The 16,290-nt window shown below is 41.2% G+C and overlaps 1 protein-coding gene across 1 annotated transcript in view; it reads left to right on the top strand.

The window, feature by feature from the left end:
• The window catches only part of LOC145448067 (laminin subunit gamma-1-like), a 142,912-nt gene that overhangs the window by 23,397 nt on the left and 103,225 nt on the right, over positions 1-16,290 (top strand). The window lies entirely within an intron of this gene.

Raw genomic sequence — 16,290 nt, 5'->3', positions numbered from 1 at the left:
CGTATTTCTGTGTGACAAACAAGTTCCAATTTTACAAACGTCATTTCTGAGGATTTACGTTTTGCTTTTGTAAGAAGTAATGCTTTTCAATTGCCCGAGGTCTTGCGATGATGCAACAATGGCAGGTTTACGCGACTACGCTAGTCTCGTGCTTGGCAACTGTCAATGCGTGTCACTGAAATTGGTCAAAAGGTCTATTTTTGCATGTACTTGCAGTGGTTTCAACTAGGGTTGGATTATCCGGATAACGGTTAACCGGTTATCTGCAGGTATTTTTGATATCTGATATCCGGATATGATTTTGCCGGTTAATCGGATAGAAGAGTAGCGTTGCTAATGCGTTTTACACTTTTTAGTAAGCTTCCATAAGTCGTATGCAGTTTTGTGCGCGGCCGATTAGCGGGAAGCGTGTTGGCAATTAGCGAGATGCGTCCGTTCACAACTGCACATTGCACAATGTAACGCGACGCGATCTCCCGCTGAGAAGATCGTTAAATTAGGTCTTTGATTGCCGCGGCCTCGGCCATCATCTCTGGCCTGATTTATCGCGTCTTCGAACAGCCTATAGTTCCGCTGGATACAAGAATCTCATCTGCAATAGGCCCTGTGCGGTGTACATTGTGCAGTGTGCACTGTGCACACTATACCATCGCTGGCCTGCACAATCGCATCTGCATTGGCTTGGTGCTCACGATATTATCGCTGACCTACACAATCGCATCTGCAATAGGCCTACGAAAGATATGATCGCTGGCCTAACCATCGCGTCTCAGGCCAAGCATGCGTTGCCTCCTATCTCTCGATGGCTTGGTGACGATATGCCGTTAAGTGTATTCTGATTAGCGATTGTGATAGTGACATTGCGAAACTGAATGACATCGAATGTTCGCAAACATGTGCGTGCGTGCAAGCGTAATTGATTCCCGCTGATTCGATAATCGAAACCCCCTCATTTTATTTTAAACACCACCCTTAATTTTCGGCTGGCTGCGTGCCTGATCATGTGAACTTCACGCGGAGGAATTAGAGTGATGTATCATGTCGTCGTCAATTCCAGTATCAGCTACTCGTCCTTCTAGTACTCGAAACCTAAACAGAAGAATGGTCAAAAGGAATGTAAAGTCGTTGAAATCTCCGGGAAACGACCTGCCAACCTTAAGACTCTCTACGAAGCGCTGCTAACTATTCAGCCCACTTCTGTGGAAGCTGAAAGAGCATTCTATGCATGTGGACTCTTTGTTACAAGATTCCGGTCCCGGCTACAGGATGTCACAATTGATGCGTTGTGCTTTATAAGGAGGGTGTTGCAGAAGCAGTGAACATTAAATTTCCGTGTTTTTTCTCGTATTCGCTCGTACTGCGCGTGTACGTGTAGGTCTACTCTACAATAACACTGCGTAATGATTTTGCGATCCTTTTTTCATGCAGACCTCGTGAAATCGATTGTCTCACTTAGCAGTTATTATCCGGTTAACCGGTTAGATAAATTCCAAATATCCGGATATATCCGTTATCCGGATAGTGAAAATTATTGATATCCGAACTAACCCTAGTTTCAACATTATTATACTCCTTACATCAATTTAAAGTAGAAGTATCCTAAGAACATGCCTATTTTAGGTATGTAGTGGAAGAAGAAGTAGTTACTCAGTTACCAACCGCCTATATGGATCTTTCCACTGCTTTACAATCCATATTCTTTAACTTGTGCTTATGGAGTCCATTAGCTGTTACCATGCAGCACTGCGTGTCTGCAAAACATGGTGCGCTCAGGCCTCATTGACCTTGCTGGCAGTTGAGCGCATTTGTCTTTCTTGCAATCTCATTTTTCACTTCCTTGTTACATGAAGGCACTCCATGCTACGTCATTCTCAAAGAACGTCATTATGATCCGCAATTCTAAAGAAATCGTTCATATTGTGTATTTTTATCCAACATAACATTTTGAGAGACAAGCGGGCGAAACAATCAAACCAAGAAAAATGCCAAGTATTCAGACATTGAAGGGGCACTGCGCTCTAAAAATGATGTGGCCTCAAATTGAAGGGCAAAACGGAAAAAGAAATTGGCAGCAGCCATTTTCTTAAGAACGCCACTGTAATGGAGCTGCAATTTATTGAAATTTCCACAGGACCTTCACGCTACTTGAGTAATTAATAAATGCAGATAAAAACTACTTGAGTACGTCGAACAAGTACATTTTTTCATGGCTGTGTTCTCCAAGTCTTGCTATAAATCCATATTAATCATTTTGCCAAGGTTCAGTAAAGATTGCGAGTGTGCCCTTGCGTTCACCCAAATTTTAGTGAACTCATGGGACTGGTCCTGCTAGCTTTTTGGGAAGTGATGAGACATGTCACGCTTATTAACGTGACAATGAGTCGAATCAGTATAAGAACCACCGATGCTGACCGATTTTGATCGCGCGATTTCGTTGGCTTTCCAGTCGCAAATGTTCCAATTATTTTGTTTCCGAACAATCTTTCCTTACTAACAAATGTTTCTCGATTCGATACAGCTCCGCTATATCTTCTCCGAAATCCAAAAGCGAATAAGAAAATACAAAAATTATTGCCGCGTCGTCGCAAATATGGAGGCCAAATTCGCGCCTGCCACCCCGCAAGAACTTCTGGAACATGGTACGCATCTGTTTTATTGACCTGCGTATAGAGTTTTTGGACAACTTTGTTTTGATCTGCAGAGGACAGCTGCGCCATATGCTGGGAAGATATGGAGTCTGCACGAAAGCTACCGTGCGGGCATATGTTTCATAGCGGTTGCTTGCGGTCCTGGTTGGAGCAAGACACCACTTGCCCAACATGCAGGTAAAGTTAACTCGCGTACAACGGCATTGATTCCAGTCTTGTCATCAATAATGTATGGATGCATCGGATATTCATGTCTGCGTGACAAATTCTCAATTTATGACATCTTGTAGGTATTGATTTGTGCTATTGGTACCCACTTGACCCTTGTTAAAAACCGATTATTATCTAATTATCTCTCACTACATGGCAATTTTCCTGTCTGCCTTAACGATGGGGTTTATGACAGAATCGCAAGAGGCTAGCATATGAGGGCCTACCTGTTCAATACATTGCGAGTTTCTGATAAAATCAGCTTACGTGTTGGTCTTCAAATGCAGATGTCTGGCATTATAAAATGAACATTGTGATCATAATATTCTGATAAGTGATTTGAGTCCATTTCAAATCATGAAATATTTGTGTCCTTTGACATTAATCTGCAGATGCATATACATATTTTACATGATTGCCTAGGCTAGACCATGTTTTTTATATAAATTGATGAGCATGCTGCCAACATGATGCTCCATTCAAAATAACATGAGTACGGTTCAATCTAAACAACATCTATTGACTGAAATACTGCATGAAGGGTGTAAAGGCAGCGCCAACCTCATATTTACGTAGGGGAAAAATAATGTTTGTGTGTAGAAGTTTTATCACTAAATTTTGTCGGAATTGCTCAAGGCAGGACAGATTTTAGTCTTTGTATGTCTAATTAAGTATAATGTATATGTGTATTTGTATGATATTACAATGCCTATCAAATCAAGGCATAAGGTGTTTTGTCTGTAATGTCACCACGGATAGAAATAACCATATTATGGAAATGGAAATCGTACCAGTTAACAAAGAATTGGTATTGATGAGGTGGCTTTGTGAACTACAGTATTTGACGACTTGAAAATTGACTCGAAAATTACTCTCCGAGTCTTCAGTCGTTCCATGTTTTTCATATATTGTTAAGTTGTGACTCCAGTCATCCCAACGCTGATTGACCGCAAGGGGTATCTACTACAATAGGGATTCCCAACCTTTTTCACACAGTGGCCCCCTTTGAAGATCACGAAAAATCAATGGCCCCTCTACAACTTTAAGAAAATTAGAATTATAATTAAAAATACTGGTGTTTAAACAATATCCAGGAGTTAGTATAATAAAGTGATATAAATACTCACACAATAAATATGATAGTGAAGTAATTAGCTAGCACATCTTCAGTATAATGTGATGGCTGAGCTTGTTTTTGCTCTGACAATGTTTAAGGGTGGAATGATAAAGTCGGCTGATCCCGAAGAATGCCAATCATGTGATTAAAAACTGCTAATCGGGACGCATTTTAGGCGGAGATCTTGAAGTTACCTGATCCGGAATAATACTAATCGTGTCAATAAACACGGCTAATCGCGACACATAAAGTTGGATAAGGTTATAAGCGATGATTAGTCGAGGTGTCCCGAGTTTTCAATCAAGTGGTGCTACCTGTTGCATCATAATGCGAAAACGTGTTATCGGCTGTGCGTTGTCAATTTGTTGAGAGAAACAGCAGCCTGCTGATAACGATACTGCCTCTGACATAGGTAGAATCATCTTCATCACGAAATCAAAGTCGTGTCCAATTAGTACGGTACAGCTAAGAAACGGATTATAGAATATTGATGTCGCTCTGCAATGGTTGGTACATAATTCGTTGATTGTTTAGTGAAGCCATTACCTAGGAGACAATTGACTTGGTCATTATTGGAAATATTTGCGCGTAGGAATGGTATGGAGTTTTTATAGATTAATAGTCATCTATAGTTTTTTCCAGTTTGTTAAGTCATGGGATAACTAACGGTTGATAAATCCTTCATAATCTACTTTCCTGCTAATCCAACTTTATTATCCTCGCCCTTAATTGATGATTTGGTGATTGAAAGGGGAAGTCATACTGAATATCCAATACACTTCACAGCTTTGTCTTTGGTAGTAAAGGCATGCAATTTCTTTTGTCATAGTAAAATAGACTTAGAGATGATAATTTTTCAATTTTTCTATGACCTCCCCTAAAAAAGGTCATGGCCAACAGGCTGGGAACCCCGGGGCTACAACAATTTGCTATAGTTTTGTCATTAGTATGAGAAAAGAACTGGGCATGTCACAGTGACCATTGAAGCTCGGAACATCTCAATTCTGTAAAATGTGTATCAAGTGCTAATGTAAGAAATTAAAAGTAGGCTACACTTTTTCTTTTTAGAAAACAACTTGACGTTAGAAGCACAGTCAATACAAACAGGGAAGCCGAACAGAATCCAGCGCCTGAGAATGGTATGTTAATGAAGAAATTCCAATTATTATTTTTTCGAAACATATTGATTCCGGTTTTATTTGCTTTGTGTAATCTTGCAATTCACAATACCTAAGGTTTTTGATGGGATGCATTTTTTAATTTGGCTTAGCACTAGGCATGTTCAAGCCGACAGTTGCACATAACACTACAATTAAAAGATCGTCCGTTACACAGGATGTGTTGAAATCTCAAGTCTTACTGAAAATCCGTATTAATCAGTACGCCAAAATTCAGTAATGTTTGCAAGTGTGCCTCGGATTCGAATCCCACATTTTCAGCATCGATGCACTTCAATTTTATGATGTTAATCCACACGCTATTACTCTATCGAACATGGTTATTTTCAATTTCTGCGCTTTTTTGTTTAGATGCAGAAGGAGAAGCAGAGAATATAGTTAACCCCGACCAGCACCAAAACCATTTCTGGCATTTCGACGGCTCGCGATTTGCTAGCTGGCTTCCCAGCTTTTCGCTGGAAGTCACCCACTCGGCCATGAATCGAGGTAACATAACACCACCGTTTTTGCCTCCTTTTTTGATGTCGCTGTATGTTTTATGGGACGCCAAGTACGCAAATCCAATCCTGGAAGCCAGCTTTCATATGACATATCACTTTCGAATTTTGCTGTAGACAAAATTGTGTTGGAAATATTTCAAAATAATTAATTACCGCACCACTGAATTTCAAAACTTATTTTGACCTGTCCCCCCATTTGATTGGGGAAAAGCTATTCTGTCATTACACACTATCATTCTCTAACTTGATTCTTTTTCAATTCATAGGCGGCGCCGTCAATTTTCGAGCACTCAACGCCAATCAACCCACCGGCAACTCGCAGTTGGACAATATGGCGAGAGAGGTCCAGGCTATATTTCCGCAGGTTAGCCAGGACGTATTAATGTCAAAACCCCTAACTCGCCACTTCTGCTATCGGTATAAGACTGTGATTGTAATCTCAAAGTTACCCGGATAAGTTGCATTGATAAGCTTGCTTGTGCTATCTCGAAAACTGACAACAATTTGTTCTGAATTTTAGTATATCTTCTAGGATTGTTGATTACATGTGTGTTGTGTAGAGAAGACCTGGGCATTGTGCAGCAGATGGGCCATATGCGTCTGTGACACGATTCTGACTGCCCTGCGAAAAGTTCCTTGGATTTAACACCATGAAATCTATTTATTAATGTTAATGCGTAGGATATATAAACCGAACCGTAAATTTTACTGTGGATTCAAGTTTATTTATTTACAGTGATCATGATTACATAACCCACATACGTCGTATGCGTAATCCAGGTTCAAACTATACCAATATATTGAAGTGTGCTGTAACAAGTAAAGTTACAAGTCACTGTTTACATATTCAAGTTTAAAGCTTGTTTGTCAGCATTGTTTTTACAGGGTCTGTGCTTTGAACTGTTACATCATACGTTTCCAAACCCTAATTCGTAAAACAATGCAAATGCAATCAGTGCATGCCCATTTTGTCTCGGCCCTGCCAACGTATTTTCTGCTTCGCATTTGGCCCGCGGGGAAAAATAATTGCCTGCCCCCGCCAGTGAAGTATTGACCAATAGGTTGTACCTTTCACTAGAATATGGTAACCGGTACATGACTCAATTTTAGGGCAGGGCACAATGATTCGAGTCCTGAAATTATACGCTCCTCGCAACCGAAAGTTAATTTACTAATGAGAATTATAGTTTTGATACTATTTTCCACTGAGAAAGTCTTGAAACCTTGATTGGCCGTGTCGCAACATACGGGACGTATACAAAGCTACAAACGTTACTAGAAATAGCACATTTCTGCAGTCATGATCATCCCACCACATTGTCAAGAAGTGCAATAAAATCGGTATGGTCGAAAAAATACCAAAATATCTTAAATGTGACGGATAACAGGCATTATATTCTTTGTGGTGGCATAAAAGGTACATATTTAAACTTTGACATAGTACATTCTGTTGTGACATTATATTTTGTGATACTCGAATACTCGACTCGAAGCGTAATACCTTATACGTGATTCAGAATCGAATCACTCAGGTACTGCATTTTACCCAGTCCTACTTAATTTAACGATCTGTCTCACCACAAGTTAATGGCAAAATCAAGTGCTCGAGATATTCAATAAAATATTCATTAAACTATTATATTATTTGAGATATTTACAAGATGCCGCTTTCAGATTCCATTTGGCGTTATCTTGAATGATTTAAGACTGACCAGGTCGGTGGAAACGACAACGGATAATATATTGGAAGGAAGAGTGTCTGTGCCTACAAACGCAGTTTTAACAGGTAGGGAAATGAAATGCTATTTTTGGACGATTTTCCGTCAAATTCAGGGCAAGCTGGATGTGTATACATTAAAAGTGCTGATCGATCAAATTCCATATGCGGTGAAGGGCTTATCGAATTGAAAGGGGAAATCGGGAACAGTATATAAATTGTTTCAGTGAAAATTATGGGACATGTATGATTTTGCTATTGAAGACTGTAAAGTGTGATCTGCACGTTAATACGTTGATACCAGAGCTGTGGAGTCGTTCCACTCTACCACCGACTCTTCTCAGAACTTTGTCTCCAACATTCCGGTGAAACTACTCAGAAAATGTTACATTTTACATTTCATGTTATTAATACCAATTGTATCAACCCAATTTTTGGAATTAATACAATTTACGCTCGCAGACAGTAATCAAGTTTGTGAGGGTCCGCCTACATAAAAATATAACTTCTCTTAACTGCAGTGGCACGTTTGCACATTTGATTCGATTTCGAAGTAGTTGCAGTCGGAGCATCTTAAACAAACTCTAGCCAGTAGCCTATGGGTTTCCTCAACTCTGACCCCAAAGGGTGTTACAATATTTCTGTGACTGCGACTCTACAGCCCTTGTGGACGCAATGGTAGCCGGTATTTGAATGCTATCCAATATCTGGAAACTCGACTGAGGTCTTGCACGCCTTGGATCAAACTCTGTGGGATTCATCTGTATTCCCGTGACGGTTCAGAAGATGGAGATGGTTCCTACTGAAAAGAAAAAATATGCAGGAAACTGTGATTCTTAATGTAGTATATTTAACAGATATATTCTCGTTACCCATACAACTTCCGTGTGTTTTTGTTTAGGTCTTCCTCCGCAACCACGTCAGAATGCAATGCCGCTCCAGCAACGATTAGAAAATTTCCGAATTTTAAGCCAAATCTATGCCCCGAACTTTCCAGCCGCATTTCAGCCCCGGCACCCTGCCGCAGCTAACGCTGCTGCTAGCACCTCTCCCGAATTGCAGCCTGCACCCGTCTCTCGCGTTGCGGAAAGTACCCAAGTTCACCCTGCTTTGATCCGTTCGGCTCCAAGCGATATACAGTTGCGACAACGAAACGTAGCTAGTAGTAGGGACGATAACACTACATCCAGTGCGACTGAACACAGTGAGCAGCCTTCCACCAGCTCTTTAGATAACAGGGAAGCCGACAACCCAGGCACATCTTCTCCCTTGCCTGCATTTCCCGCTATCGGCGGACACTTCTCGAAGACGCCTGGCGAACGCGAGAAAATGTTGAAAGAGCGCCGCGCCGCTTTCATGAATTTCGCCAAACAGCGTTACCTTCGCGACAATCCCGCACAAGATCAAACTCCAGAAGTAGCGCCCGCGAGCGCAGACACTTTCCCGTTGATTAACATCAGAAACATGCTCCACCCCATATCAAACCGCTCTTCACCTTCCGAAGTACAGCGTGCCTCGCCTTTACTGACGCGGCCACTGTCGAACGACGTAGATACAGAAGACAGTAATACCACGCCCGCGATGTACGAAGATGAGACGGACTGACGGAATCGGTGATGCGAGCTCTCTGCACTTACGTTTATCTTTAATTATACGTACCGGCTACTCGGTCCTGTGGGGTATGTGAGTGCTCAGTGCTCACAACTAGGGTTGGGCAAAATCAAGACCAGAGTATTCGATTATGAATCGACTGTGAGCCTTCGAGTAACACCCATTACGAAGCCATAACAGTATGAATGTTGTGGAAGGTTCAAACATGTAGGTATCCTTTATGCAAACGCAAAGAAAACGATGTCAGTTCTGTAGCATATTATGAAGATGATATGGTGTTACGACCGCACCTCTTTCCAGCACCCCAGATGTTTCGTACACTGTGGTACGACTAATCTTGGTTTACAGTCTTCCGCCGTGGAAAATAGTATCGGAACTGTACCTCTTGTCGATAAACCGACCTAGTGGCAGGAAGCGTATGGTTTCAGTAATCGAGATAATCATATCTAACAAAACCTTGGAATTTATACCCCATTCAGTTGCGAGTACAAAGTCATTTGCCCGGCCCTATTCGAGCTGGGATGAAATCTGCGTTGTAACGATTCAAACCTTGCAGCAACATTAGATTATGTTGGGTCCTGTATGTCTGCGCTTTGTGACTGTAAATGATATCGACATGATTTTATCTCGCTGCTTCGTTGAAATTGTGTTAGCAACGAATTTAAGAGACGTGCCTTTGACGACTTGAAGTTGAAACCACGGGGCACGCCGAGCGTGACAAGTTATCTTGCCTTTCCCGTCTATTTTCTCCGATTTTGCCTGAATTGAGTTCTAGGACCACAGAGAAAATGATAATGAAATGAAATGATAATATGGTATTTTACCATACCTGTTTCAGTGCATTTTGTGATTATCTGTGGGATGATCACGACTTCGCAGAAATGTCATTACAACTAAAGTGCGTGTCATTGTAATACAGCTTTTGGATGCTTGCATGCCGCTAATCGAGGTTTCAAGGCTTACACGTTGGGAAAAGGTATAGAGACTGTAATCATTCTGGTTGATAATATAACTCTTAGTGGATTAGGGTGCTCATTTCTCTCACCACTTAGATCATCTTTCCCAACCCTATTCGTGACTTTGTTGAATTGAGCCTCTCAAAGGAGGCTGTTGCTAAGGTGGAAATTTTAATAGCCATAGAGTGAGTACATCACACCTTCCTTTGCCGCTTGCTTTGCTGTGGGAAAGTTGTTTCATTGCTGATGTTCTGTATTTTGGGGCAAAATTTGTATCCGGTTTGGTAAGGTTGCACGAAATTTTGATCTTATTCCTTTGAACTGATAGTTTGAAATTGTGTCCGCTGCTGGACCTGGCGTGATGTCGTGTTGCAGATTTACTATTATTAAATGTATATACCATTCGTTTCTTCTCGCTTGCGTGTCGAAATGTGTATGTTGTAAAGGCGGGTGCCGCTGTTGCACGTCGCTTAGCAGGCGGGTGCCGAGCAGCTGGATCAAGGAATACATTGTCGATTGAAAACATATTTCGACGACCTATCTGTAACGAAATGCACCGTCCCGTGTTTCTTGAAAATTTTAGCGCTCGCACCCCTTGAGCTATCATGAAATGTTTTTCATGTCCCCTATCCAGGATCGAAACAGCACTTTGTCAAGTAACTTCAAAGGCTGGTCTTGGGCCACCATAGCGTTTTCAACACAACTAATTTGGCCTCAAGAGACTATTCTTTCATAATTGCGAAAAAGCCTTCACTCATTTTTGCGGCTTGTGTCGTAGATTTTATTATACGCCTACCATTACTTTGTTGAAAGGACTGACATAGCCAAATTTAAAGAGCGAATGCTCTTGAAATGGACTCGCGCGAGCCGCGAAGAAATTTCCTAGTCGAGGAAATCCGGCCAATAATATTCCACTTCAAGTTGATTTGCTAAATCATATACGTAATAAATAACGTATAATTGCGCACTGCACATCGTACCCCCTACTTGCCTGGTGCAGGGTACCATGTTGGGATCAATCGATTTTAGAAGGTGACTCGAGTCAGGCTTATTTCTCGAAGTATACGAGGCAAAATTAGGTCATTGCATTTGGATAGCTGTTCGAAATTCGCCATTTATTTTGAATCGAGATTTGAATATGGAGTTGAATAAACATGCGAAAAGGCGTCGTATCGCTCATGCATGCGTAGAACTGCTAAATTGCATCTAAGTAACCGCATACATTGGCGTAGCCAAGGGAGCGCAAGGGCAGATGAATTCAACCTAGAAAATTTCTCCGCGCGATTTAGTCTAACTATATATTTTAATTTTATAATGGGAAACCATAATTTGAGCACCGACCACAATGAGCAGTCCATAGAACAAATATTGATACTTTTGCCATTAGATATTACTTTACTATTAGTTTAAGACAACGTAATCTTAAGGCTCCGATCACTTCGTTTGCGGGCAGTTTATGTGCGATAGAAAATTGGAGGCCCTACAAAACGCACCATCATTGAGTGCGCATGATTGCTCACACCAGGGTGTTGCTAACAATTCGAATATATACAAGATCAGCCATTTTTATCGACACCGTTACTTGATGACTTGAAATTGACTCGTAAATTTTGCTCCGAGTCACGAGTCAACCCACATTTCTGAAATGCCGATTCAAGTCAATTTTGCAAAGTGACTCAAGTCAAGTCGTACGAAAAATGTGACACGAGTCAAGTCATCTGCCGTCAATATTGTTTCATCCGCGGTAAATCGTTTCGGGAGCTGTGAAATCTCGAAAGATAGTTGATAGAAAGATAGTATTGTAGTCGTTTTGCGCAAGTCACATGCTTACAGAACGGCAATTTTCCAAAATGGCAACTCGAATGCAGCAACCTCATCAGACTTCGCATCACAACTATATTTATTGTCGACAGAGGTTTACAAAATACCTTAACGATTAGTTGACGGTCAACTAATTATACTGATTTTTTAGTAGTTCTAGTTGCGATTGAGGATAGTTATTGGCAGGGATATCTAGAACTAAATATCCCTGGTTATTGGTATTGTATTTCTGTCAATTCCGTTGTTTGCGAATAACGGTGTGGCTAGAATAGTGGTGGAAGGCCGTGGATTTCCAGGTAACATTTTGAAATTATTTGACTAGCGCGGCCCGCGAGCGATCTGAAGGTTTGAATCCGGCCCGCGGCGCAGGTTGAGTTTGACACCCTTGTTTAAATAGACCGACTCCGACTTCGCAGTCTTTGAACGTTCCAACCCTGACTATTTTCCTCACAGAACTCCGACTCCTGCAGTTATTCGTATTATCAGTTACCAGTTAGTTGCGTTTTGATTAACGTAGTTGGTTGGTATGGTTGCGTATTTTTAAAGGTCGTTAATTACTTCTCGTTGCGCATTTTGAAATTCCACTAGTTCAAGGCTGATTGTCGTAGGTGCCATCACCTTTTTGACGATATAATTTTACTGGTTGCCCGACATATGAGCATGCGACACAATGGAAAACGACAGTTCAGCATGGAACACAACAGCATGCGTCACTTCAGCATGTGACTGTATAACCCAAAAACTTACCCTAACCCGAAACATAGCCTAACCTAACCTAACCTAGCCTAACCTAACCTAACCTAAAGCCTAACCCTAACCCAACCATAAATCCAACCCTAACCTACCCTAACCCGTAATTTAACCCACATGCGCATGTGTGGCATGCCAAATTGTCGCATGCCGAAGTCTCGCATGCTGTAATGTCGCATGCTCATTGCTCATATGTCCAGATTGTCCACGGACCAATTTTATTCTGCGGAAAGTGTTTTGTTTTTTTTGCTTCTATATTATTCCATTTAGGAGGACGGCCCATATAGTAGGCCTATACTCTGAATCGAATAAGTCAAGTATTCCCTGTCGTGGGAAAACCAATGTTTGTCTTGCAGTCGGGATAACCTCCGATACATCTGTAGTTCGAGAAATACGTCACTGCGTTATCTTTACTACATGTATGCATAGATGCGGTGTTCTCATACAGGTTGTAGGACACGTATTGATGATGATGCGGTCTTCTCGCATTGATGGCGCGAGGAAGGTATTGATGAGATTTCTCTGAATTAGTTAAATCCTCGGGTTGAAGACGGATTATCAGTGAATGGTTGGTTTTGATATGGCTGCGCTTTTACATAGACTACGTTGGAGTAGGCTAGTCAGATATGCTTTTTCTAGCGTGTCACGAGTGTTGTCACTGTCGTCAAGTTTTCCTCCCAACTTGCGCTATATTTCGATTGTTATCCTGCTTTTTGGCTACTTTCTTCACTTCAGTAATCATTGATTATATTGCTAAAATTGCTAATAAACCAATGATGATGATGGCATTCAATATTCATATGGCGCATCTTGTCTGGGGCTTGGAGACTTGGAAGCGAAAAGCAAATTAACATCCTTTTTGTAAATTACGGTAGATATCAAGCGCTTGTTGTTTCTGGTAAGGGGATATACCTCATAGCCTCACTTTTCGACGGGCCGGCCAATCATCTGTATATCAGTATCCCAATGCTCTTAGCGACGTCGTGTGCGAGAAGATGGCCACAAATCGACTGCGTCGAGTAGTAGGCCTAGTGAGGGACGAATTTTTTTTCGAGAACTGATCAAATTACATGATTCTTGTCACTAGTTTCGATATAATTTTCCACTGTGGAAGTCAAAGCCTAGATTGGTGATATTCAGATATTGCAGCATACGAATCATGTAGCACTAAGATATAGGCACACTAGTGTAAATGAGATACGTGTGAAGTGTGAAGGCGTGATCATGATCAAGTCATAAGCAACTGTTATAAAGCGCAATTCAAGAGGCATGGTTGGATAATACCACATTACCTTTATTGTGACGTGTGGGGTCTCATAAAATGCACATATTTGAACTTGCCACGTCATTCGTATTCTAATAGTGTCATAATGAGTGAATCGAATCACTCCTGTAGCCTACTCGATTTTGCCCAGTCCTATACTGGCGATACAATAATTATGATTATGCATGTATTACGCATTGCATTTAATTATGATACACATGTGAACACATTTGTACGCTTATTTTTGTAGAATTGTATCATGATTTTACGAGAATCCTTAGTCGTTTTCCTGTCGGCCGTAAGTTTGGGTTTTTGCCTGGAAAATGAAGAACCAGTAGACAGTTTCTCTCAGGTCGACGTGAGGGAAATAAACGAATGGCCGGTCCGGGTGGGACTTCAATTTTGGGATGACAGAACAGACAGGTACTATTTGTTGGACAGCCTATATCGAGTTCAGGGTTGTAATGACTCGAGTCATGACTCGACTCGAGTCAGACTCGAGTCACGATTTTCTGATGACTCGTCTTGACTCGAGTCATTTTCTCAAAATACAGAAATGACTCGACTCGAGTCAATCTGTGAATTGACTCGACTTGGACTCGAGTCGTTGCGCATGACTCGAACCAAGTCATATGATTCGAGACTCCGACGGCCAAGACCGACATTTCATTGTAATTTCGAAGAGCCGTAAAGTAACCAGTTAACCACCCTATCGGGATTTCGTCTATTGGTACTGGTACTTGAAAATGTTACCAAAAACTCATCAAAGTGAGGAAAATTAGTATATTATAAATGCGAACCATTCCATATCACCAAACAGAGTTGTAAAAGTGGGTTTAACAAGACTTTAACTGGAAACTGAGCAGTCAACACAATGACTTGGACTTATGGACTCGGAATCGAGTCATAATACCATGACTCGGACTCGAACCTCTGCTCGGAGACTTGGAATCGGACTTGACTCGATGGCGAATTGAAAATGACTCGACTTCACTCGAGTCAAAACTATAAAAGTGAGATTGACTTGTGACTCGGAGCTTTGTGACTTGGTTACAACCCTGATCGAGTCCAAAAATGTTGACAAAAATACACGACGTAGAATGGATCGCGAAAATAGAGTCTCGACTTTTATGTATGCATATTCAGATACAAGAAGATTCCGAAGTCCCTTGGATCGAGTCTTAATACAGGATTGTGGTCGACATTGTGGGAAGTTTCAGCCGCTGCTCCTGCTCCTTGGTACTCGGATGATGAGAGGATGGATTTGTGGATTGGTACCATATACAGAAATCTATATGACAAGCACGACGCAATGCGGGTAATCAGTAATAAATCTATTGAAGACTACTTTTAATATACCAGTTAATATACCAATCAGAGGTAACCCACCCACCCAAGTGAATTACTACTGGGGTTCCATTGCCTGATACGAATCGTACCAGAATGCATGGATATACCTATATTGCGTCTTGCATCGCTCGCTCCACGCAAGACCATCGGATCCATCTTGAGAATCAAAAGTATCAAATATAGATTCTTTCTTGAGAATTTCTAGTAAATTCGAACAGTTCGTGAATTGAAAGTGAATATCACGAAGATAGTCTTACCAGGAATTTTATATCAAGGCCCTTGTGGCGATAGCATTTTGAATATGCATTTTGAATATGCATCAATGAATTGTGATGTTATATCATGGTTCGTATACTTTTGTATGCTGTAAATACGCATTATATGGCATTATGGTATTGCGAATGAACAGCATACTTTGTAACTCCTGCTAATCTGCCATCGGCTCGTGCCATCCATACTGTATATCTCGACATTATTTTGAACCTTTTCTTCGATTAAAAGTAATTCAATGACATTTACACATATATGTTCAGGTTTCGGGGTAACCTGGTCACCGGGACGATTGCGACGCTCTTCCTAAGCCTAAAATATTGATAAACATCCCGTGCGTTTTTTCTACTGTATATTACAATACAGGCCTAGACAGTTCTGAGTTCTGTCATCATACAATAGGAATCTCACGTCGATATGAAATCGTTCGTTCCAATTTACCACCGTCCCAGTTTACTGGCAACCTTCAAAAGTAGGATACCATAGCGTGAAGTGACTATTAAGTTACAAGTTCAGAATTCAGGCTGTATTTTGAGCCATGGAACATTTTCAAAACGTAAATAGGGACACGGCCATAGAATGTTTGATAGTTTGGTCTACGAGAATGTGTTCTGTTCACTAGTCACAGCAGTCAACATAGTGATTTTAGAATGGTCAATTGTCTCTAACATTACATCAATACGCCCACCCACATTCAGTAATCGCCTGCAGACTTAGAAGCAACCGTTAATACGCCGAAATGTAACTTGCTTAGATTAACGATGTGAGTGACGGATGGCATATCTATTCCAGAATGCGACGTACTTTTTCGGCAACCATTCAATAGAGATAATTGGAAGATTTCTCGGAGTTCCAGAGGCATACTCACTTTCCGTGGCCCAGAAGAAATATCGCGCTG

This window comes from Botryllus schlosseri, chromosome 10 (genome assembly GCF_051294905.1).
Source record: "Botryllus schlosseri isolate E-star chromosome 10, Bs_hap1, whole genome shotgun sequence".
Taxonomy (NCBI): domain Eukaryota; kingdom Metazoa; phylum Chordata; class Ascidiacea; order Stolidobranchia; family Styelidae; genus Botryllus; species Botryllus schlosseri.
Note: the sequence above shows the minus strand (reverse complement) of the source record. Positions and strands in the feature narration are given on the sequence as shown.